At 36.8% G+C, this 25,753-nt stretch overlaps 1 pseudogene; it reads left to right on the plus strand.

Moving 5' to 3' along the window:
* Nucleotides 1–1,231: 1,231 nt before the first annotated feature.
* LOC101599786 lies at nt 1,232–25,753 on the plus strand (annotated as a pseudogene).

The following is a 25,753-nucleotide window of genomic DNA, read 5'->3' on the forward strand; positions in this document are numbered from 1 at the left end:
TGTGGTTTAGACAGCAAAGAAGTTACTTAATCTCTTGTAACATTACTATTAAGAACAAGATCTTGATATGCTCAATGTGATTACATAGCCCCATAGAAAGCACAAGTGCCATATATATATATATATATATATATATATATATATATATATATATATATATATATATATATACACATACATACACACATATGGCAGTTTGAAAATTAATTCCAGCTTTAATCTACTTTAAAAAAATCCATTTGTTTGATTTCTTTAGAGAAAAGTACTATATGAAAAAGAGAGAGAAATATCTAAACAAAGACTACAAATAAGAAAGTCACAGCTGCAGCAGCCATCCACAGCAAGATTTCATGTCCAGAAATGTCACATACATTTTAGCTTTTTCCAGACTGATGTTTCTACATGAGCTATATTACTTGCTGTATGCTAAATATAGGTAAGATGTGTGACACATGCTGGTAATTACATGCATGGTAGGGGGTCAATAAGAATTGACCCTACTACTTTGGGTGAAAATTACCTAGAAACTTCTGCTTGTTGCTACAAATCAGTCCTAAGACAAGAGTTGAGAGCTTATGACCAGAAAATCAGGTGCTAAAATAGTCTCCATTCAATTCAGATTTTGGCTTCATGGCTTTGTGATAATGATAGAGAATAGGAACAAAATAGCTTTCTGTAGGTAGTCAGGTGTAAGGCTTAAGAAGAAAGCAGATGTAACTGATATACTACTCACCCAAGCCCCTTCCATCACTGTGCCCCTGAGCCTACACCACTGCCTTCAGCAGTAACTCAAAAACTGACCAAGTTCCAAAGCCTACGGTTTTCAGTAGGGTAAGGCACCCAAGGACCAGGTGGGCTCCCCCTATTTCTACTTTGGATCATGTAACCTCACACTCTCAGGTCTTCTCTGCCTACCTGAATATCCCTGAGGAGTGATTCCCTAGTAGATTACATTCCATAGTCTGGGTCCTGAGTGGGTCAGGCTTTCAGGATCTAGCACAGAAACACCTGGAAACAGCACACACAAGAATGAGCCTGCTCAGATTCATGTGAACTCAGTGAAAACTTGAAGATCCACTACCCCACACATTGTTGATTAAAGCTGACCAGACCATTCAACACAGGCTCTATAAGAGCCGTTATTGCTATATTCTTAACAGGAAAATAGGTTATCTTGAGAGAGAGATAAGCCCCAATAGAAAATAAATAGCATAAGAAATAAAAGCCAAGAATGCCTAGTCCTATAGTGGAAGCCCTTGATGAAAACTTAGAAGAAACTTCAGAAATGGAATTCCAAAATGAATTTATGATCAATATGTTCAACAAATCTAATGAGGCTATGAATAAATGGATGGATGAAATTGAAGACAAATGGCAAAATGAATGAAAAGAACTCAAAAAATAACTCAAAGTATGGCTGAATGAAATTGAAGTGAATCAACAAAAAAAACTAAAAAGATGGCTGAATAAAATAGAGAAAAATTTTAAAAGCTCAATAGAAGGATGAAAGATATAAAAGAGAAACAACAAAAAAAAAATGAACTCAGCGGTCAGTGGAATAAACACAATGAAGATATAATCAAATGCAGAAATAAATACCAAGAGAAAATAAGAAAGTCAAATCAAGAAATAAAAATGAAATTCAATATGGGCTGGAGAGATGGCTTAGCGGTTAAGCGCTCGCCTGTGAAGCCTAAGGACCCCGGTTCGAGGCTCGGTTCCCCAGGTCCCACGTTAGCCAGATGCACAAGGGGGTGCACACATCTGGAGTTCGTTTGCAGAGGCTGGAAGCCCTGGCGCACCCATTCTCTCTCTCTCTCCCTCTACCTGTCTTTCTCTCTGTGTCTGTCGCTCTCAAATAAATAAATAAAAAATTAAAAAAAAAAAGAAATTCGATATAGAGATGGACATATTGAAGAAAAGCCTAATAGAGAAACAAAAATGAAGTAATTCAGTTCAAAGTCTCCCAAGAAAGCCTCACCAGCAGAGTAGATTATATGGAAGACAAACTATCAGAGAAAATAGACCAAAGACTCCAAAATCATTGACAAATTAAAAAGCAAAAGCACAAAACACAAACATGTGAACAGAACATGAGCGAAATGTGGGATAGCTTAAAAAGCCTGAACATTTGCATCATGGGCATATGCCACAGGGAAGAACTTCAGGCCAAGGACATAGAAAATATATTCAATAAAATTATTTTATTATCTTACAAAAAAAACCTGCACCTAGGTACAGGAGATACAAAGAACATTAAATAGACAAAATCAGGTAAGAAATTCCCCACAACACTTATAGTTAAAATACTAAGGGCTAAAAAACAAACAAACAAACAAAAACCAAAAAAACAGAGAGCACTAAAAGCTGCAAGGAAAAAAAAAATCAAACAAATGAACAAAAAACCCAGTTGGTCACTTCCAAAACCAAACCCAGTAGAAGGACTTCCAATATTTCCATGCAATGGAGATTTTCAGGCATATATATATTTGGACAACTTCTATATTTACAGACAACAAACCATGGTATTTCCCTCCCCCACTTTCCTCTTCATAACTCTGCTGTCCATCATATCCCCTTCACCTCTCCATTAGTCTCTCTTTTAATTTGATGTCATCATCTTTTTCTCCTATTATGAGGGTCTTGTGTGGGTATTGCTAAGCACTGCAAGGTCTTGGATATCAAGGCCAAATTGTGTCTGGACAGTTGTATGTAAGAAGTGGTACCCTTCCTTTGGCTCTTAAATTCTTTCTGCTACTTCTTCCACAATGGACCCTGAACCTTGGAGGGTATGAGATGTTTCAGTGCTGGACACTCCTCCAACCCTTCTTTTCAGCACTATGTTGCCTTTTAGGTCATCCAAGTGGTCATCACCATATGAAAAGAGAAGCTTCTCTAACCAGAAATGAAAGTAGCATTAATATATGAGTATGAACATTAAGCGTAGTGCTTTAGGGAAATTTGGTAAGAGTAATATATGCATTTATCCAGACAAAAGCAGGATTTACACCCCTAAGGCTCATGACCTCCCCTGCCATAGGCTTTTGATTAGGTTTTCAGTACCAGGCATGTATTCCCTCCTATAGAGTGAGCCTTCAGTCCAATTAGAGAACAGTTGGTTTTCCCCAGAGCAGACATGCCAGTGTTGCATGTCTGGCCAAACTTGAGGTTTTCAGTGTCCATTCTTTTCACCGCTGATGAATTCTGTCTCCCACAAGACTGTATACAGTGCAGCTTTTTTTTCAGCTTTCAGTTGGCTGGGCTACAGGGAGAAGGTCTTCTGCTCAGTACTAACTTGGTTTCTCAGTGAATTTGCCACTCACTCATGTGACGTCTTCATCAATAGGGTCTAACCTCTCTTTCTCATGGGGAACCAAGGGCCTTGGCAAGAGCCTATAATGTTTTGGAGGCAACAGGGACCTCTCTGTCCAACAACTCACTGGAAGGTATCCCATCCCTGACACTACAAATTTTCTAGTAACATTCTATGGCTTCTGGATGTGCCATTATTTAAGAAAATAGATTTTTATGTCTTATTCAGAATATCTTGAATTTTGATTGTTCCTCCCCACCACCTTTCTTTTATACAATCTCTTCTCCTGACCTCATTTAGGCCTTTCCTCTCCTATAATTTGTCCTTCTACTTACACATATACAATACTATGCTCCTAAGACCTTCCATCTCCTCCCTGCCTTAAAGCCTTTTACTAGCTTATGGGCCTCTACTACTGATTTTTGGTTCCAGATCACACACAAGTTTATACATTTGTAGCTAGGATCCACATATAATAGAGAACATATGACAATTGGCTTCTGGAGCTTGGGTTACCTAATTTAGCATAATCCTTTCCAGAGCCATCCATTTCCCAGCAAATTTCATAATTTCCTTTTTCTTTACTGCTGAATAGAACTCCATTGTGTGGATGTACCACATCTTTATTATTCATTCATCTGTGGATGGACATCTAGGCTGGTTCCATTTCCTAGCTACTGTGAATAGAGCAGCAATAAACATGGTTGTGCAAGTATCTATAAGGTAGTGAGAAGAGTCATTAGGATATATGCCTAGGAGTGCTATAACTGGATCATATGGCAAATCTACTTTTAGCTATCTCAAGAACCTCCACACTGATTTCCACTAAGGCTGGACCAGATTGCATTCCCACCAACAGTGCAAAAGGGTTCCCCTTTTACCACATCCTCACCAGCACTTATTGTTATTTGTTTTCTTCATGGAATCTCAAGGTATTTCTCTGATGTCTAAGGATATAGAACACTTTTTTAGATGCTTATATGCCATCTATATTTCTTCCAGTGAGAACTCTCTTTATAGTTGGGGGGTGGGGGTGGGAGGGTATTACCATTAGATATTGTTTACAATCATGGAATTGTTAATAAATAAATAAATAATTTAAAAAGAATATATACTCCATAACCTGCCCTGACAAGGAAAGAGAGATTAGCTCTTAAAGGCCTGTGTACCTGTTGTTATTTTTAATCAGCTCCATTACCTTTTGTGGTGGCTTCCAATCTCACCAATGCTGAGTGCCTGCCTCGATCCCTCCACATTGTGCTGTGCAGCTGTACCTCTGATCTGCTCTGCTGGCTACCCTGCCACTGGGGGCTGAATGTGGAGGCTCATGGTTCTGGTGGTAGAGGATGGGGGAGTTCAGATCTGGAGCTGCTCCACTTGATCTCAGCTGCCTTTCCTTCAGATTTCTTAATTTTGCAAGAAGGCTGATGGAGTTGGAAAATCGGTTGCTTGGTCTCTGCTGCTGCTACCACCTGGCACGTCTGGGAGGACTGCGCTGGGCTGGCAGGCAGATCACTTGCTGGGAGAGTCTTAGTGAGGATTCTGGCCATTTTACTCCTTTCTGGCAGATGTTGGTCTCTCCAGTTCTCTGTGTCTAAGAATAACCTATACTCCTTCACTTTTCAGAAGAAGAATGTATTTTGCTGGGGCTTTGCTTAATTCCCTCCTTAGGCTGGTTTGGTGTGGCGCCTATGACACTATCTTACTCCTGTTTCAAGTTTTGAAGGAAAATAGCTGCCAAGCCAAACTACTATACTCAGCAAAATTATCCTTTGTAATAGAGGGTGAGAGGAAAACATTCCATGATAAAAGTCAGTTTCATGAATATACGAGCACGAAACCAGACCTACAGAGAATACTGGATGGAATACTCCATACTGAAGAGATGAACAAACATACACAAGATAATGGTGAGAATAAAACAATGATTAAAGTAGAACAGTCATGCAAGCAAATGAAGATCCAGAGAACATTCCATACTCTTCAGGGGATAACTTCTTAATTAACCCTGAACTTCAGTCAAAAGACACAGGTTCAGAGGATGGATCAGAAAACTGGGTCTTGGGCTGGAGAAATGGCTTGATATTTAAAAGTGCTTGCTTGCAGAGACCAAGTGCCCAGGGCTCCAATTCCCTAGTACCTACATAAAGCCAGATGCACAAAGAGATACAGGCCTATAGAGTTCATTTTCAGTGCCAGGAGGCCCTAGTGTTTCCATTCATCCATTCATTCTCACTCTTTCTCCCCCTTGTCTCTGTCAAATAAATAAATAAATATTAAAAATAAATAAAATAAAAGATAAATTTAATTTTAAAAGATAAAATTTCATAATTTGGGGTTTTTATGTCAAGTTGCTATTTATCTTTAGTTGAAGAAAGAAAGGTCCTTTTCTGTACAAAAATTCTAGCTAATAAATATTGATAATTAGAAATAAAGAAATTGTTCTTGTAAAAATAATTAATGTTAGCACATTCTGTGCAAAATATAGAGAAGACCAGTCACTTAGGTTTATAATAATTTGAAAGAGAAAAGGCATGCATTTACACAGAATAATTACAGGAGTTCTTCACCTTCTGAGATTTAAGTTACTATTAATTATAGCAGGACAATGTGGTTTGCATGTAGCATTTTGTATAATGTAATTAACTCCACAGTAAGTGTTCAGTGTCATTTATGAAATTTTAGTAGAAAGAAATGTTCAGCTTGACATGATGGAGGGACTAGGTAGGTACATAATTTCTAATTTGTAAAAAAAAAAAAAGTATGAGCTCAAGAAACTCAACATTATGCCACATAAGAATGCATAAAGATACATGTGAATAAAATAATTAATCAGATCTTTTCAAACATCCACCATCTTTAATTAATTAAAAATGTGAGTTCTGTACTAGACTAAGATATTAATGATATAGAATTAGGTCTGGTGTGGTCTTACCTGACAGTATGGCCAGCAATCTGGAAGTAGAGGAAAGAGGATTGTGAGTTTGAGGCCAAGTTAGTATGTGCAAAGTAAATCTAGCCTGTACTACATAGCAAGGCCCTGTCCCAGAAAGAAAGAAAGAAAGAAAGAAAGAAAGAAAGAAAGAAAGAAAGAAAGAAAGAAAGAAAGGAAGAAAGGAAGGAAGAAAGAAAGAAGGAATTAAAAGCATGGAGACTTCTGATTAAGACGACAGCATAGGAACCATGCCAAAGCAGTCTAGGGGAGAAAAAGCCAAAGAAAATAAAGCAAAATACACACTTTTACTAAAAAGTGATGTTTTATGAGAGATTAAAATGGCAGCAGAAAAGTAGGAGATATCCAGAGCATCCAGAGCCCACACAGGCAGGCCGAAGCAGCTCCAGCAGCAGCAGCTCTGGCTCCAGCAGTGGAAGCAATGGAGGAAGCCATGGCTCTGGCTCCAGCAGCAACAGCAGTGGCTCCAGCACCAACAACATTGGTTCCAGCAGCAGGGACCCAGCAGTGGCAGCTTCAGCAGCAGCTGCTGCAGGTCCAGCAGTAGCAGCTTCAGTAGCAGCAGCAACAGCAGCAGCAGCAGCTGTTCCAACAGCAGGGGTGCCTATCTGCAGGGCCACAGTTGCCAGGCCCGGTTAGCCCTTCAGGAAAAGCCAGTGCCCAGCTCCAGAAAACAGAACAGTGGTCCCACAACCCAGCCAGCCTACTTGACTGAGACCAAAATCATCCAAAAAGGTAACTGGGATTGCAATAGGGAAGGGTCTCGCTTGGTCACAATATGACTTGGAACACTCAACAGACCAGAAATCTTAACCTCTTTGTTGATAGAAGATATGGTTGTTATAATACCTACTCTTACATACAGTGTTTAGTTACATTTTAGAATCTACCTGTATTTTGTTCCACTCAGCCTACTTGAATACTCCCATAGCAGGCAAACTCAACCCCTAAGAAAACTTTTCTAGATACTCTGAGAGTGTTAAGAGCCACACCTAACATCTTAATTTCCTACACTGGAGATATATAACATCAGTTCAACTGACACAGCTAAGAATACCCAGCTAACTAGAAAATCCAAGCATTAACATAATCCAAGATACAAAAATATATACATTATAACACAAGAAACACCGAAAATCAAGACAATATAAATCCACCAAAGAGAATTAATGCATCAGAAATGACCTCCAGTAAAAATGAATTAGAGAAAATGCCTGAGAAAGATTTCAAAGGAATGATTATAAATATGTTCAAAGAAGTCAAAGAAGAAACCAAAGGAATCAAATAGGAAATCAAAGGAATCAAAGAGGAAATCAAAGGAATCAAAGAAGACACAGGACACCAATTTAACAAAATAAAGAAGTCAGTACAAGATATAAATAAGGAAATAGAAATAATAAAGAAAAACCATTAAGAATTACTAACAATGAAGAACACAGCTAATGAAATAAAAAACTCTGTAGAAAATGTCACCAGTAGAATTGATAGAGGAGAGGACAGAATATCTAAGCTAGAAGACCAGGTGGCAGATCTAATGCAGTCCAACAAAGAGAAAGACAAACTAATAGAAAAGTATGAATGGGGATTTCAAGATATTTGGGACACTATGAAACGATAAGAATTCAGGGCATAGTAGAAGGAGAAGAATTTCACTCCAAAGGCATAGTAGGCATCCTCAACAAAATCACAGAAGCAAACTTCCCCCAAATTGGGAAAGAGGTGCCAATGCAGATATAGGAAGCCGTTAGAACACTAGCCAGACAAATCCTGAAAAGAACCTCTCCTCTCCATATTATAATCAGACTACCAAACACACAATCCAAAGAAATAATATTGAAAGCAGTTGGAGAGAAAAATCAAGTTACCTACAAAGGCAAGCCCATTAAGGTTACAGCAGATTACTCAACACAAACTTTAAAAGCCAGAAGGGCTTAGAGTGATGTACTCCAACTTCTGAAAGATAACATCTGTCAACCAAAGTTAATTTATCCTGCAAAGCTATCTATTCAAATAGATGGAGAAATAAGGACATTCCATGTCAAGGCAGGTTAAAGGAGTATTTGAAGACAAAACCAGCTCTACAGAAAATACTTGAAAGAATCCTCCATGCCGAAGAGAAGGAAAAGCATACATATAAGGAACCAGGAGAAAACAAGCAATACTCAAATACTAATTAACACAAGAGACCAAAGGTAGAACTGGAACCACAAAAAAAAAAAAAAAAAAAGGAAAATGTAAATACACACTTTTCAATAATATCACTTAATACCAACGGCCTCAATGCCCCACCAAAAGACATAGGATTGCAGACAGGGTTAAAAAGCAGGATCCTACAATTTGTTGTCTCCAAGAAACTCACCTTTCTAAAAAGGACGGTGATTATCTTAGCGTGAAAGGTTGGAAAGCATTGTTTCAAGCAAATGGGCCTAGAAAACAAGCGGGGGTGGCTACCCTAATATCTGACAAGGTAGACTTCAGTCCAACATTAGACAAGAAAGATAAGGAAGGTAACTTAATATTGAGTAAGGGCACACTCCAACAGGAGGACATTACAATCCTAAACAAATATGCACCTAACATGGGGGCTCCCAAATTCATCAAACAAGCACTATTAGAACTAAGATCACAGATAACACCAAACACAGTGGTAGTGGGTGACTTCAACACCCCAATTTCATCAATTGACAGGTCATCCTGGGAAAAAATAAACAGAGAGGCAACTGGACTAAATGAGGTCATAGAAGGAAAGGGCCTGACAGATATATACAGGACATTTCATCCAAAGGCTGCAGAATATACATTCTTTTCAGCAGCACATGGAACATTCTCTAAAATAGACCATACACTAGGACACAAAGCAAATCTTAACAAATTCAGGAAAATTTAAATAATTCCTTGCATTCTATCTGAACACAGTGAATCAAACTACAAATTAATAGAAAGAAAGGCTATAGAGCATACACAAAATCATGGAAATGAAACAATGCACTACTAAATGAAGAAATCAAGAAGGAAATCAAAAAAATTATAGAATCAAACAATAATGATAACACAACATACCAAAATCTCTGGGACACAATGAAGGCAATTCTAAGAGGTAAATTTATAGCCTTAAGTGCCAATATTAAGAAATTAGAAAGGTCGCAAGTAAACGACCTAATGCTTCACCTTAAAGCCTTGGAAAAAAAAGAACAAGGCAAACCAAAAATCAGTAGGTGGGAAGGAATAATGAAGATTAGGGTAGAAATTAATGAAATAGAAACAACAACAACAACAAAAAAAATCCAAAGAATTATTGAAACAGAGTTGGTTCTTTCAAAAAATAAACAAGTTTGATAAATCCATAGCAAATCTGACCAAAAGAAAGAAGACACAAATTAATAAAATTAGAGATGACAATGGTAACATCACAACAGAGGCCAGAGAAATTAAAAAATCATAGGTATATACTATAAAAGCATATACTCCAAAAAGTATGAAAATCTGAAAGAAATGGATGATTTCCTTGATTTATAGGACCTACCTAAATTAAATCAAGATGAGATTAATCACTTAAATAGGCCTATAAGAAGCATGGAGATCAGAACAGTTATCAATAATCTCCCAACTAAAAAAAGCCCAGGCCCAGATGTTTTCACTGTGGAATTTTACCACACCTTCAAGGAAGAGCTAACACCACTGCTTCTTAAGCTTTTCCATGAAATAGGAAAAGAAGGAATTCTACCAAACTCCTTCTATGAAGTCAGCATCACCCTGATACCAAAACCAGCAAAGATAGAACAAAAAAAGAAAATTACAGACCAATCTCCCTCATGAACATTGATGTAAAAATTCTCAACAAAATATTAGCAAACAGAATACAAGAATATGTCAGAAAGATCATTCACCCTGACCAAGTAGTCTTTATCCCAGAGATGCAGGGATGGTTCAATATACACAAATCTATAAATGTAATACATTACATAAATGGGTTGAAGGACAAAAATCACATGATCATCTCATAGAATGCAGAGAAAGCATTTGACAAAATCCAACATCCCTTCATTATAAAAGTACTACAGAGACTGAGATATAAGGGACATATCTCAATGTAATAAAAGCTATTCATGACAAACCTACAGCCAACATATTACGAAATGGGGAAAAACTGGAAGCTTTTCAACAAAATCAGGAACAAGACAAGGGTGTTCACTGTCCCCACTTTTATTTAATATAGTTCTGGAAGTCTTAGCCATAGCAATAAGGCTAGAGACACAAATAAAAAGGCTACAAATTAGAAAAGAAGAGATCAAGTTATCATTATTTGCAGATGACATAATTCTATACATAAAGGACCCTAAAGACTCCACTAACAAACTGTTAGATCAGATAAACACCTACAGCCACATAGCAGGATACAAAATAAATACACAGAAATCAGTATCCTTCATTTATGCTAACAACAAACACACAGAGGATGAAATCAGAGAATCACTCCCATTCACAATTGCATAAAAAAAAATAAATAAAGTATCTTAGAATAAACCTAACCAAGGAAATAAAGAGTCTCTACCATGAGAATTTTAAGATACTCAAGCAAGAAATTGCAGAAGACACTAGAAAATGGAAAAGCATCTCTTGTTCCTGGATTGGAAGAATCAATATTGTGAAAATGGCAATCTTACCAAAAGCAATCTACACATTTAATGCAATCCTGATCAAAATTCCAAAGGCATTCTCCATGGAAATAGAAAAAAAAAATCAAAAATACATTTGGAATCACAAAAACCTAGAATATCTAATATAATACTGAGCAACAAAAATAAGGCTGGTGGTATCACCATACCTGATTTTAACTTATACTACAGAGCCATAGTAACAAAAGCAGCATGGTACTGGCAGAAAAGCAGACATGTAGATCAATGGAACAGAATAGAGGATCCAGATATAAGTCCAGTTACCTGATATTTGATAAAAATGCCCAAAATACTCATTGGAGAAAAGACAGCCTCTTCAGCAAATGGTACTGTGAAAACTGGATATGTATTTGTAGAAGGATGAAAATATATCCTTCTCTCTCTCCATGCACAAGAATTAAATCCAAATGGATTAAAGACCTTAACATCAGACCGGAAACTCTGAAACTGCTAGAGGAAAAAGTAGGGGAAACCCTTAAACATATTGGTCTTGGAAAAGACTTTCTGAATACAACCCCAATTGCTCAGGCAATAAAACCACAGATTAATCACTGGGACCTCATGAAATTACAAAGATTTTGCATTGCAAAGGACAGAGTGGATAAAGAGAAGAGGCAACCTACAGAATGGGAAAAGATCTTCACCAGCTATATATCTGATAGAGGATTAATATCTAGGATATACAAAGAATTCAAAAAGTTAAATAATAAGGAATCAAACAAGTCAATCAAAAAATGGGCTATGGAGCTAAATACAGAGTTCTCAAAGGAAGAAATATAAATGGCATATAAGCACCCAACAAAATGTTCTATGTCACTAGTCATCAGTATATTAAAACTATATTGAGATTCCACCTCACTCCTGTCAGATTGGCTACCATCATGAAAACAAATGATCATAAATGTTGGCAGGGATGTGGAAAAAGAGGAACCCTTCTACACTGTTGGTGGGAATGCAATCTGGTCCCGCTGTTGTGGAAATCAGTGTGGAGGTTCCTAAAACAGCTAAAGATTGATCTACCATATGATCCAGCTATAGCACTCCTAGGCATATATCCTAAGGACTCATCTCATTTCCTTAGAAGTACGTGCTCAACCATGTTTATTGCTGCTCAATTTATAATAGCTGGGAAATGGAACCAGCCTAGATGTCCCTCAACTGATGAGTGAATAATGAAGATGTGGCACATTTATACAATGGAGTTCTACTCAGTGGTAAAGAAAAATGAAGTTATGAAATTTGCAGAAAAATTGATGGATCTGTAGAGGATTATACTAAGTGAGGTAACCCAGGCCCAGAAAGATAAGCACCGCATGTTCTCTCCCATACTGCATATCTTGCCCAACATGTGGTTCCGACATTCTTTCAACCCCTCTTCTACAAAATTTCCCTGAGCCATTTTGGGTTCATTTTTGGTCTGCTTCAGTGATGCGGTGGTGGGGGTCTCTGAGGCTCTGGCTCTCTGATTTGGTAGGAGTTGATTTTTCTCTGTGATGGTTTCCTTCCCCCTTGTGCTGGTATCTGGTTCATAAGGAAAACAGCACCCTTGCTTATTTCACCAGTTTTCCTTAGTTTCAGTCGGGGCCCTTTTGGGGTATGATGGGATGGCTTGCTCTTGAAGATCTGCATCTATCTGAAAAAGAGAAGCAGATTCTCCAACGGAGAGTAAGTTAGCACCAGGACAAATGAGATAACCCTTACTTTTTTTTATATAGAGTTTAATAGGTGCAGGCCCTCTTGTAGCTGATGATTGATGGTAGCTTGATATTGGAGAGTGGGCTTATGTTTGGATATGGTTCTGACTTGTTTTCCAGCTCCAGCTATGGATACAGAACCACTGAGGGGAGATCAGTTAACTGAATCAAGAGCAGTTGGTACCCACCATGGCTGTGTGCCACTACTGCACTTGTGTGGGCATCACAACAGGTTATTTGCTGCTAAGTAAGTTAGACCACGAGTTGCTGGACAGATATTGGTCATTTTCCCCAGTTGCCCATGTAGCACCTTCTGGCACTAGACACACTGACTGACTCTCTCCTGGCTTCCAGTCATGTCATTCCATTTTATGTATCTGCTACATATGGTGTCTTCCTCAATAGGTTCCTATCACTGACCTTTTGTGGTTCATCAAGTACTCTGACTGAAATCTGTCATTCTTTTAGTAAACCTGGTAGGTTTCTCTGATCAAAAGCTCATTGTGGATGATAGCCCCATTCTGGTACTGGGAATTATAGGTCAGTGCCCACTAAGAAAATGAGGAGAAAGATAACTAATATACAAGAGTTAGCTTAGTGATTCCTGTGTGGTACTTATACTGTAGCCCATCCAATGGCCTAATTAAGTAAAGAATCAATCCAAAAGCATAAATCCAAAGTGTAAAGAAGCTAAGTCTTCTGGAATTCAACAGTAGCTGCTCTTCACGTCTGCATCATTCAATTCTACACTTCCATGGGTAAACAGTTGTAAAAATTATGATTCCTTGTATGCAAAGTCAAAGAAATGAGAAATCAGCTACCTCTTTGCCTCTTAATGGAACAACAAAAACAGTAGACACCCATGACAATTCTTTGTGAAAATCCATGGGAGAATGAATGCATGCATGGATGGATTCTGGTTTGTAGAAAAAGGTTCCTTACATCTGAAAGCTTCTGTACTGCCCTCCTGTCCTCTAGGGTGTTTTGGTTTCTCCATAGAAGTAGTAGCATATATGAATGAGTGAGCCAATTTTGTTCTTATAAAAGTTCATTTCAGGTTTTTGAACTCACTTCACACTAAAGGACAACTTACTTAAGTCTTAAATTCCCAGAAAGATTCTTAGGCCAAACAACAGTAATTTAAAATAGCTGAAATCTTCTAAAATTGAAATTATATGAGACTGCACCTAAAAATAAAGAAGGAAGACTAAATTAAGAAACCTTTCTTAGCTAGGTATGGTGGCACAGGCCTTTAATGCTAGCACACTGCAGGCAGAGGCAGGAGGATCACTGTGAATTCAAGGCCAGCCGGGGACTACAGAGTAAGACCCTACCTCAAAAGAGAAAAAAGAAAAAAAAAGCCTTTTTTTATGCTAGAAATATACCAATATAATTCTTAAAAAAATGTACAACCAAAAATCATGTTATTTGCGGTAAATACCTGCATATCTAGTTTGAAGTGAGGCTAAGATTAATTTTACTTTTAAAAATTATGTATGTATTTGTGTGTGTGTGTGTGTGGGGGGGGGTGTTCCAGGTTTCTTGCCACTGCAAACAAACACACCAAATACATTTGTCACTCCTTACATTTTTGTCTGGATTAATGTGAGTGTTGTTAAGTCAAACTTGGGCCAACAAACTTTGCAAGGAAGCAACTAACCCTTTTAACCACCAAGCCATCTCCCTAGCCCCAATTTTTTTTCTATGTAATGATTATTTTCCTGTGTAGTTTACAAAAATATGATTTTAGGTCAGTACAAATTGAAAAAGATTGTTTTAGAAGTTAACATGTCTCAGTCACTAACTACAAACAACTTGAGGAATCATTGCTATATCTTTTTGCTTCAACAACCCATCAAAATTTTCTGATGTTTGAATTATTAGATTAGAACATTTAATAATAACTATTGGCTTATATTCTGCTAACTTATTCTGGTGACTCAAGTCATATAGTAATCATTTCATTCAGCAGTCAGTTTTTTTTTTATTTTTTGATTCTTTTATTTTTAATTTATTTTTCTACATTATAAAGTACAAATAATATTATAAAAGGTTGTTTTTGGTTTTATGTGTGTGTGTATAAATGTGTGTAGGTGCATGTTTATGTATATGAATATGCATGTGGAGACCAGAAGACAATTTCAGATTTTGTTCCTTAGGAACACTGTTAAACTTTTTAGAGACAGGGTCTCTCATTAGCCAGGGACTCATCAAGTACGTTAGCATGACTTAGCCATCAAACCCCAGGGACTCTCCTATCTCCCTCCACAGAGCTGTGATTGCAAGCATGCCATCATGTTTGGCTTTTTGAACAATACTTTAATATATCAACATATTGCAAATTGTTCATATGAGGTTCTGGGAAAGAAACACAGATCCTCATGCTTGTGGAGCAAGCATTCTACTTAGTGAACTATTTTTCCAGCCTCTCTGGATTTTTGTGTGTTTGATTATTATTTTTTTTTCCCCCTGTTATTGTTGCTCTTGGCTTTCACCATCCTAAAGTTGGCTTTGAACTGTCTATCTAGTGGAGAGTGTCCTGGAACTCATAACAACCATTCTGCCTCAGTTTTATGATAGCCTGGATTGCAAAGGTGTGCCACCATGCCTGTGTGAAAGTATCTTTGAAATCAACGGCACCCAGAGCATGAAAATGAGTATTATACAGCAAATGTGTAGGATGTTCTATATAAGCACAAAAGTAGATGTCTGCTATTTACCATGAGAAGTCAATGTTTACCTACAATTAAATTGGAAGTGTTCTTTAATGAAGAAATAGATCCAAAAGTCATTGCTGAACTAATACAGCTTCTTGTAGGGCATACTTAACAATATAAATCAGCACTACAAAACAGAGATTATTTTCTTCCTCTTCTCCTCCTCTTTTCTTTTCTGTTTTAAGAGCAAATTTCATATCACAGTGTCAAATAGCTTTTGCTAAAGTCTGTTTGTGAGATCAATATTATAGTAATGAGAGCAGACAATATTCATTAACATATATGTATATATGTATATGAACACATGAATATAATATATTCATATTATATACCAGCATCATACTAAAGGATTTGATATATTTGTTCATTTAATTCTCACACATCCATGAGGAGTCAGGGCCAAAGTCACGTAGCTGGCAAGAGGCAGAGCTTGGATTAGAGCCAAACAGTGTGGTACCAAGCCACTCTCAAATAATGTTCACTTGACTTTTAGGAGGAAAAACAACTTTATATTTTACCCTCTTCTATGCTTAGTACTGTTAACCAAAAAACACTACTCTCACCTCAAAAGAAATGAGGGTATTTATTCTGGTGCCAAATATGAATAACCATGGCCTAGGAAAATAGATTTAGTTTACCGCAAGTATCATGTTCCAATGTGATAACATTTTCATGGTAAAAAAATTAACTTGGCTTGGAGAGATGGCTTAGTAGTTAAGACACTTGCCTGCAAAGCCAAAGGACCCAGGTTCCAATTCCCAGGACCCACATAAGCCAGATGTGCAAGGGGGCACATGCATCTGGAATTCATTTGAAGTGGCTAGATGCCCTGGTGTGCCCACTCTTTCTCTCTCTCTCTCTCTCTCTCTCTCTCTCTCTCTCTCTCTCTCTGTGTGTCTCCCTTTCTCTGTCAAATAAATAAATAAATAAGTAAAATAAAATAAATTCATAAACCAAAACACATTTCAAATACATTGGTGAGGGCATCAGTTAAACAGACCACAATAAAGTGGAGAAAGTTTGCAATAGCCTTTATATAATATCTAATGACATGCATAGCACTTAGGTTGGTGGAAGGTAGGGAGTCTGTGCATTTCAAAGTATTTACTTAATTGTCACAGGGTATTAGGTCAGGCAAGACAAATTGGATTTGGACCTGTACCCTTCGAACTCCCCACAATCATTGGATTTCTAATTACTCATTCAACTTTGTGAGCATAGCTGCTTTCTACGAACTTCATTTCCCAGAATTATTCAAGGATTTTGGGATCAAGTAGTATTTACTGATTAGTGAGCAGTTATTGTTTCATCTTTGAAACACCACTGGGATATTACAAGGAAAGCAGTGAAGGATGCATGCCTTTTCTATGTCTTTTTCTAAACATGTCTTCTATCCACTGTATCCATGATGAGGATGATATAGGTGATATTATGATCCATAAAACCTCATGAGCTCTGGGGCAGCCATGGGTCTTCTATTTTTCTACTATGTGTGAGTTTTTACCTATTTCTCTTTAATTACTTATCTCTAAAGTCCCTGGCCCAGATCAGGCACTCAATATTAGCCAAATAAAATGTTATTCTTAACCTTCTTGTACATTTTTATTTTAGAAACACATTCATCAAGCTTAAAGTCTCTACCATGATTTTGCTAATAGAATGCATGTGGAATTACATGCAAGATTTGTTGTCCTGTGATCATGGAGAATCATTCAAAACTCAGCAACAGAAACAGAAAAAACACATTTCTTCTTAGCATAAGGAACTTTGGTGTTAGACAGTTGTTGAGATAAAATCTTAACATAGTAAAGACATTGAAGATCCATTATCTGCCTCACTTCTTTTACCTAACCCTGATCCCATTGGTTCATATTTTGTATACTACACTTGTTTTAAAATTAATTTTGTTTTAAAAATATTGAAATAAATATATTACTTAGGAATTGAGCTGTTTTAGTTGTTCAGGTTTCTGTAATAAAATGGACTGACTTTAACAGTGGTTATTTATTTCTCATAGTTCTGCAAATGAGAAAGTTGAAGCTCAAGCTACTGAATTTACTGGTTAAACCCCACTTCCTGGTTAATAGCTATCCATCTTTTCCTTGTTCTCTAAGGAGGCAGAAGGAATGAAGTTGCTGTAGAGGGACTGTTATATAATGTACCAATTCCATTCATGAGAACTCCTCCTGAACATCCACTTCCCAGGGGTAAAAACTTCAATGTATAAGTGGGGAACATATATTTGCCTCATAACTAGAGTTAGAATACTTAATTATGTGGTTTGTTGTACCCTCCTCTCCTTTTAAAGTTTTAATTGATAGAAGTAACTTATTGCCATGATATTATCATGTTAATTTAATGCCTACAAATAAACACACACACACACACACACACACACACACACACACACACACACACAATTTTCCTGCCATAGAAACAGATAACAGAAATTATTTTATTACTATGAAAAAGTTTTGTCCACAGGAAGATGTTTAAAAGTTATTTAGCAAAATCCTTGAATTTAAAATATCAGCATTTAAAAACAAAATCATTTATTATTGTTAAATGCTTCCTCATGAAAATGATTTTAATTCTATAATGACCTTATTCTTTATAATAACGAGCTCAACTATCACTTTCTTTCTTTACCAATTGGATGAAACAGACATTTTACATCTTTCTAAAATCAAAGGATATTTTGAAAAACTGAAAAAAGCTATATGAAGTGTACCCATGGAACTATTTCAACATTTTCCTATCTAAGTACAATGAGTTTCTTGTGCCTATGTATGCCCAAAATAATATTAAATGTGAACAAAAATTTGTTGTCTTGTCAGTGGCTTTGATACTAGTGATGCTAGATGTGTTCATACTCATTTTTATGCTGGAATTTGGGCACAGCCTGAAAAATCCATTTTATTTGTAAAGCTTGTTATAATATAATATATTAATAACATAAAATTATAAAAAAAAATAGGAATTGTGAACAAAATTGCAAAATAACTATGCTTAGCAGTAAATAAGAACTGCTTGCAAAGCCTAATGGCCTGAGTTTGATTCCTCAGGTCCCATGTAAAGGCAGATACACAAAGTGATGCATGTGTCTAGAGTTTGGTTGCAGTGGCAAGAGGTTGTGGCAAGCCAACACTATTTCTCTCTTGCTCTTTTCAAACAAACAAATAAATAAATAAAACTACAGATTAGGGAAAAAAGGGACAGGTCAATACCTGGGGTATAAAGTTGGTAATGAATTGGAGATTTTTGCCTCCTAAAACAGCTTCAGTTTTATATTGTGTATAGACACTGGGCATGTTCTATAGGTATAATTTCACTATCTAGCAACTGAGAGAGAGACACCATATATGTTCCAAATTCCCTACAGAGATTTAGAAATGTTCATTGATCAATATCTGTCTAGAAAACTGGAAACTTACTACAGAAGACCAAACAAAACAAAACCTTCTACCTCAATGTGGTTATAAACCCAATCCAGCTGCTCAATGTGACCCACTCACACATGCATCACTGCTGTCAACTTGGCCTGTGACCCATTTACATTTGTAATGCTACTGTCGATTCTACATGTAAGTCTAGACACACTTTCCCACTCCATGCAGTCTGTCCCCATGTGCACCTCACTGTGTCTTCTACATGTGAGCTTTCCACTTCATGTATTCCTTACACCCATACCTGCTTTTGTGCACTCTCCTCCTCACCAACCTATATCCATTCACATCACTGCCATACATGTGACTTGGGGCATACTTGTCCATTTAGACTTTCCTCTACCACCCACTAATGAACCACAGGTGTGAAGCTGGCCATAGTCACCTTCCTGAAAAGCTATATATCTTTCCCCAGACCAGTGTTCAATATCCTCTCATGAAACATGTGTTGTATGTCTCTTCTCCACCTTCTCTGCCTAAATAGTGCAAGTACCCTGGCCTGAAAACTCTTAGGCTATACATGTTCTCCCTGCTGGAATGATGTCATCTCAACAGCCCTATCCACATATCAGTACCAACTATTTCCATGGGTGAACTTCAATCAACACTGAGCCAAGCAAAGACAAAGACAAAGGAATACCTAGCACCTATACAACCACTCACTTAACACAGATGTACCAAAACTACAAACCAATACCATAGCTGAAAATAGGCAATCTCAGTGCAATGAGTAAAATGAAAAAGCAAGGCAGTAAGTCCTCTCTATTAATGCCTAAAACCTTAGTAAAGTACTCCTTGAGAGATACTTGAGGAAGTTCCAGGAAATTTAAAACCATGACTATAAATATATACAAAGAACTTGAAGGTGACAGGAACAAATGGCTGAATGAAATTCAAAAGAATACAATAAAAATGAATGAATTCAAAGATGACTCAAATAGATTCTGGAATGAATAACCAGAGAACCCAAACAAACAGTTACAAGGAATGATGTCAAATGAGGATAGGAACATTTTCTCCAAAAAAAGAGTTAGAAGTGATGAAAAACCAAACTAAAATGCTGCTGGAACTGAAAAATGTAATAAACAAAACAAAAAGTTCCATAGGAAGTCTAACAAATAGAATAGGCCATTAAAAGGACAAAATATCAGGTCTTAAAGACTAGGTAGAAGAAAACGTTCAACTAGAGAAAATCAATGATATCTTTTAAAAAGTATGAAGAGGATATACAAAACATTTGTGAATAATATGAATATAACAAAGATAAGAACTATAAGTCGGGCATGGTGGTGCATGCCTTTAATCCCAGCACTCAGGAGGCAGAGATAGGAGGATTGTTATGAGTTTGAGGCCACCCTGAGACTCCTTAGTGAATTCCAGGTCAGCCTGGGCCAGAGTGAGACCCTACCTAGAAAACAACAACAATAACAAAAAAAGAACTATAAGGCAATAGCAAAGAATATATTTTCAGTAAAAATGTAGAAGAAATATTCTCAAGTCTAGGAAAAGTAGAGAAAAATTCAGGTTTAAGAAGCATACAGAATGACCAAATAGCACCAGAAAAGAAACTCCCTATGCCATATTATAGTCAAAATGCTAAATATACAAAACAGAGTATTGAATAAAATAGAAACATAAACTCACATACAAAGGTCAGCCCATTGGAATAACACCTGAATTGTTGATGGAAATTCTAAGAGCCAGAGGGCTTGTAATGATAGATCTCAAGGACAGAAAGAACATAGTTCCCAAACTAGTATACACAACACAATTATATCTCTGGATAGATATATAGATATATATCTATATAGATATATCTCTCCCACAGAAAGGAAAACATTCTGTGTTAAAAACAGGATAAAGGACTTTATGAGCACTAAACCAGGTTCAATTCCTCAGGACCCATGTTAGCCAATTGCACAAGGGGGCACACACATCTGGAGTTTGCAGATGCTGGAGGTCCTGGTGAGCCCATTCATTCTCTGTGTCCCTCTTTCTCTGTCAAATAAATAAATAAACAAATCAATAAATTTTAAAAAAGCAAATAAATAAATAAAATAGTTTAAAAAAGAATGAAGAGAGAGATAAACACATTCAAGAGGTGCAGAAAAATAGTAATCAATGCTAGAAAAGTTGTTAAGCAAATAAAAATCAAGAAAACACCAAATACAACAAAATTATCAACACAATAGGAATTAACTTACTCCTTTCCATGATAAATCCAAATGTAAATGGTCTAAACTACCCAATCAAAAGACACAAGCTAATGGGCTGGATTGGAAACAGGAGCCATTCTTTTGCTATCTTTAAGAAACTCATCTCACCATCAAATGGTAATTAAGCTAACAGGATGGGAAAAGATACTCTAAGAAAAAGAAACCAGGAAATAAGCAAGTGCTGTTAGTTTGATATCTAATGAAATAGACTTCAAAGCAAAATTGATTAGAAGAGATAAAGAAGGTCACTTCATACTGTCACCCTGACATACTGATTAAGAGAACAATCCACAAAGATGACAGTATCCAGCTTTTCACAATCTTCAAGAAACTCACCTAACTCTCAAACATGGACACTACTTAGGCTAAAAGCATGGAAAAGGGTATTCCAAGAAAATCAAACCAAGAAGAAAGCAGGGCTTCCTATTCTAGTAACTGACAAAATAGACTGTGAACTGAAACAAGTCAGTAGAGATAAAGAAGGAAATGTCATACTAATTAAGACAGCAATTTACCAAGAGCTCATTAAAAATCCTAAATATATATGCACTGAACACAGGGGCACCCAACTTCATTAAATAAATACTACTGGACCTGATTAAATACAGAGTAACCCCAACAAAATTAGAATAGCTGATACCAGTGCAACATTGAGTCCAATAGCAAATCAGCCAGAAAAATATAAAAGAAATACTGGAATTAAATAACATTATACATATAGCAAAGGGTCTTAACAGATGTGTGCAAAATATGCCCAACCTCACACTGATAAAAATTTAAGATATGCCTTCCTTTCAGCAGTCCATGAGACTTATTTTAAATTAGATCACATATTAGTACAAAAAAACATATCTCAACAAATTTCAGAAAAGTGAAATTACTCTGTATGTTTTTTCCAACTGTAGTACAATAAAGCTAAAAAAATAACAAAACAATAGTAACTCTTGAATACAAACAATATACTAGTAAACAATATGTCATTGAAGAAATTGAGAAATAAATCAAAATGTTGCTAGAATTGAATTAAAATGAAAAATAGCATACCCTAACCCATGGGATAAAGTGAAGGCAGTCATATCAGGGAACTTTATAGTTCTAATTGCCTACATAAAAATTGTTTACTTGAAGCTTTTGGAAAAATAAGTACAAACCAAACCAAAAGAACTAGAAAAAAATTAAGTAATTAAGATCATGCAGAAATCAATGCAATAGAATTAATCAAATAATTAAAAAACAATAAAAAGATGTGATGAGGGCTGGAGGGATGGCTTGGTGGTTAAGCGTTTGCCCGTGAAGCCTTAGGACCCCCGTTGGAGGCTCGATTCCCCAGGACCCATGTTAGCCAGATGCACAAGGGGACCCACGCGTCTGGAGTTTGTTTGCAGTAGCTGGAAGCCCTGACACACCCATTCTCTCTCTCTCTCTCTTTCTCTGCCTGCCACTCTTGAATAAATAAATAAAAATAAACCAAAAATTTAAAAAAAAGATGTGATGAAATAAAGATTTGATTCTTTCTAACGATAAAAAAGATTTACAAACTCTTAGCCAAATTAACAAAAGAAAGAGAAGACTCAAATAAATAAGATTTGAGACAGAAAAGGAAATGCTACAACAGATACTAATAAAATTGAGATACTCATAAAGACATATTTCAAAAGTTTTTATGTACCAGTCAAAGTGGCTCATACCTTTAATCTCTGCATTTGAGAAGTTGAATTCCGAGGATCATTATTTGTTTGAGGCCAGCTTGGGCAACACTGTGCATTCTGGGTCATCCAGGGCTAATGTGAAAACCTGTCTCCAAAAAGAAAAGACAAGGTAAGAAAGAAAAATGAAATCTTATATTCCACCAAATTGAAAATCTAAGAGAAATATATGAATTTATACATGTATAGGACCAACCAAAGTTAAACTGAGATGAGACTTAAATACAGCTATGGGAAGCAATAAAACTGAAACAGTAAGAATACTAATGATTAATATACTTTCATTTCATTATTATAACCCTACCCTGCCAAAGATTGTTCAGGTCCAAATGGGTTTATTGCAGAAATCTATCAGACTTTTAAAGAAGAGCAAAAAGCATTGCTTCTCTGATTATTCCACAAAAACATAAGGAAGAAACATTTCATAACACCTTCTTTGAAGTCAGAACTGAACCAATAACAAAACCAGAGAGAGAGAGAGACTTAACAAAAAGAAGAAAGAAAGAAAAAAGAGAGAGAGAGAGAGGAAGGAAGGAAGGAAGAAAAGAAAGAAAAAAAGAAAGGAAGGAAGGAAGGAAGGAAGGAAGGAAGGAAGGAAGGGAAAGAAAGAAAGAAAGAAAGAAAGAAAGAAGGAAGGAAGGAAGGAAGGAAGGAAGGAAGGAAGGAAGGAAAGAAAGAAAGAAAGAAAGAAAGAAAGAAAGAAAGAAAGAAAGAAAGAAAGAAAGAAAGAAAGAAGGAAGGAAAGAAAGAAAGAAGGAAAGAAAGGAAGGAAGGAAAAGAAAACTATGGGCCAAAACTCATAGACAAAAACATTACCAAAAGCATTGACACAAAAATTACCAACAAGGGCTGGATAGATGGCATAGCAGTCAAGGGGCTTGCTGTAACTAAGGACTCAGGTTCAATTCTCAAGGTCAAACATACGGCAGACACTCATGGTGGTTCATGCATCTGGTGTTCATTTGCAGTGGCTACAGGGACTGGTGTGTCTATTCTTTCTTTCCCTCTCTCTGTCTCTAATAAATAAATATGCAGTAGACAGCCTCAGGTCACTGAGATGAACTTCCAGACCAGGCACAGTTATGGAAGAAGTGATTTATTGAAGCAGGGGAAGTTCTATAATTGCAGAAAAATTTGGCTCACTTTTATAGGACCAAGCAGAGAGAGAGAAGCCACCAGTCAAAACCCCAAAACCACACCACAAACAATCACACTTCAGGATCTACACATAGAACTCTTACACTTTGCATATCTTTAGACCAAATGCACTACTACACCTTAGGGCTGAACCCCAGTATTCAACAAGTAACACCTCCTCCAACCAGGTAGCTGGAAAGATACGAAGCTTTAATAAACACTGAAACAACTGGGGGCATCTATTCAAACTACCACAAAATAAAAATTAACACTTTGGCCTAGAGAGATGGCTTAGCGGTTAAGCACTTGCCTGTGAAGCCTAAGGACCCGGGTTTGGGCTTGATTCCCGAGGTCCCACGTTAGCCAGATGCACAAGGGAGCACATGCGTCTGGAGTTCATTTGCAGTGGCTGGAGGCCCTGGCATGCCCATTCTCTCTCTCTATCTGCCTCTTTCTCTGTCTGACACTCTCAAAAAAATAAATAAAAATAAGCAAAAAATAAAAAATAAATAAAAATGTTTAAAAAATTAAAACTTAAAAAAACCCAAATAAAAATGCTTATAAACCAAATTCAAGAACATATGAAAAGATAATTTATTTCAATCAAGTTGGCTTTATTCTAGAAATGTAAAAATAGTTTGATATATATAAACAAAAAACTGCATTAAGTCACATAATTATATCCAAGGATGAAAATCACATGATCTTCTAAATAGATGCTGAAATGGCCTTTGGCAATATGTAGCATCTATTCATAGTTAAAAAAAAAAAAAAAAGTCCTGGAGAGACTAAGGATTAAGGGAGCATAACTTAACATAAGGAAAACTACATATAACAAACCTACAACCAATATTGTGCTAAATGTAGAAACACTCAGATCATTCCTACTAAGATTAAGAACATTAGAAGCCCCTCTGGCCTGGATAAAATGCCTTAAGGAAAAACTCTTTGCACCTGTTACAGAGAAGGTGATAACTGTCCCAAAAAAAAGCTCACTGTAGTGGGTGGGGACAAGTTGGCATGGTGTGTCATTTTATCAGCATTTTAGGAAAGTCTTTGGCTGATGAACTTGACCCTGTAGACATCTTGGAAAACAAGCTCAAGGGCAAGATGATGGATCTGCAACATGGAAGCTTATTTCTTCAGAAACCAAAATTGTGGCAAGTAAAGATTGCTCTGTGACAGTGAAGTCAAAGATCATGGTGGTAACTGCAAAAGTCTATCAGCAGGAGGAGGAAAGTCATATCAATCTAGTGCAGAGAAATGCTAATCTCTTCAAGTTCATTATTCCTCAGATCATCAAGTACAGACCTGATTGCATCATCATCATCATCATGGTTTCCAACACAGTGGATATTCTTACCTACATTAAGTGGAAACTAAGTGGAATGCCCATGCATCATGTGATTGGAAGCAATAGTACAATGGATTTTGCTAGGTTTCACTATCTGATGGCTGAGATGGATTCTGGGGAACATGGTGACTCAAGTGTGGCTCTGTGGAGTGAAGTGAATGCAGTTGGTGTTTCTCTCCAAGAACAGAATCTAGAAATGGGGCCATACAACAACAGCAAAAATTGGAAGGATGTGCATAAGATGGTGGTGGAATTTTCCTATGAAGTCATCAAACTAAAAGGATATACCAGGTGGGCTGCTGGGTAAATGTTGCTGATGTCATTTAATCCATGTTGAAGAGTCTGTCTTGGATTAATCCATTGTCAACCATGGTGAAGGGAATGTACAACATTGAGAATGAAGTCTTCCTGAGTCTCCCTTGCAACAACACTTGGGGGTCAAACCAGCATTAACCAGAGGCTGAAGGACAAGGAGGGTGCTTAGCTCAAGAAGAGTGTGGATACCTTGTGGGACATCCAGAAGTACCTGAAAGAACCATGA

This window comes from Jaculus jaculus, chromosome 7, assembly GCF_020740685.1.
Source record: "Jaculus jaculus isolate mJacJac1 chromosome 7, mJacJac1.mat.Y.cur, whole genome shotgun sequence".
NCBI classification, from domain to species: Eukaryota; Metazoa; Chordata; class Mammalia; order Rodentia; family Dipodidae; genus Jaculus; species Jaculus jaculus.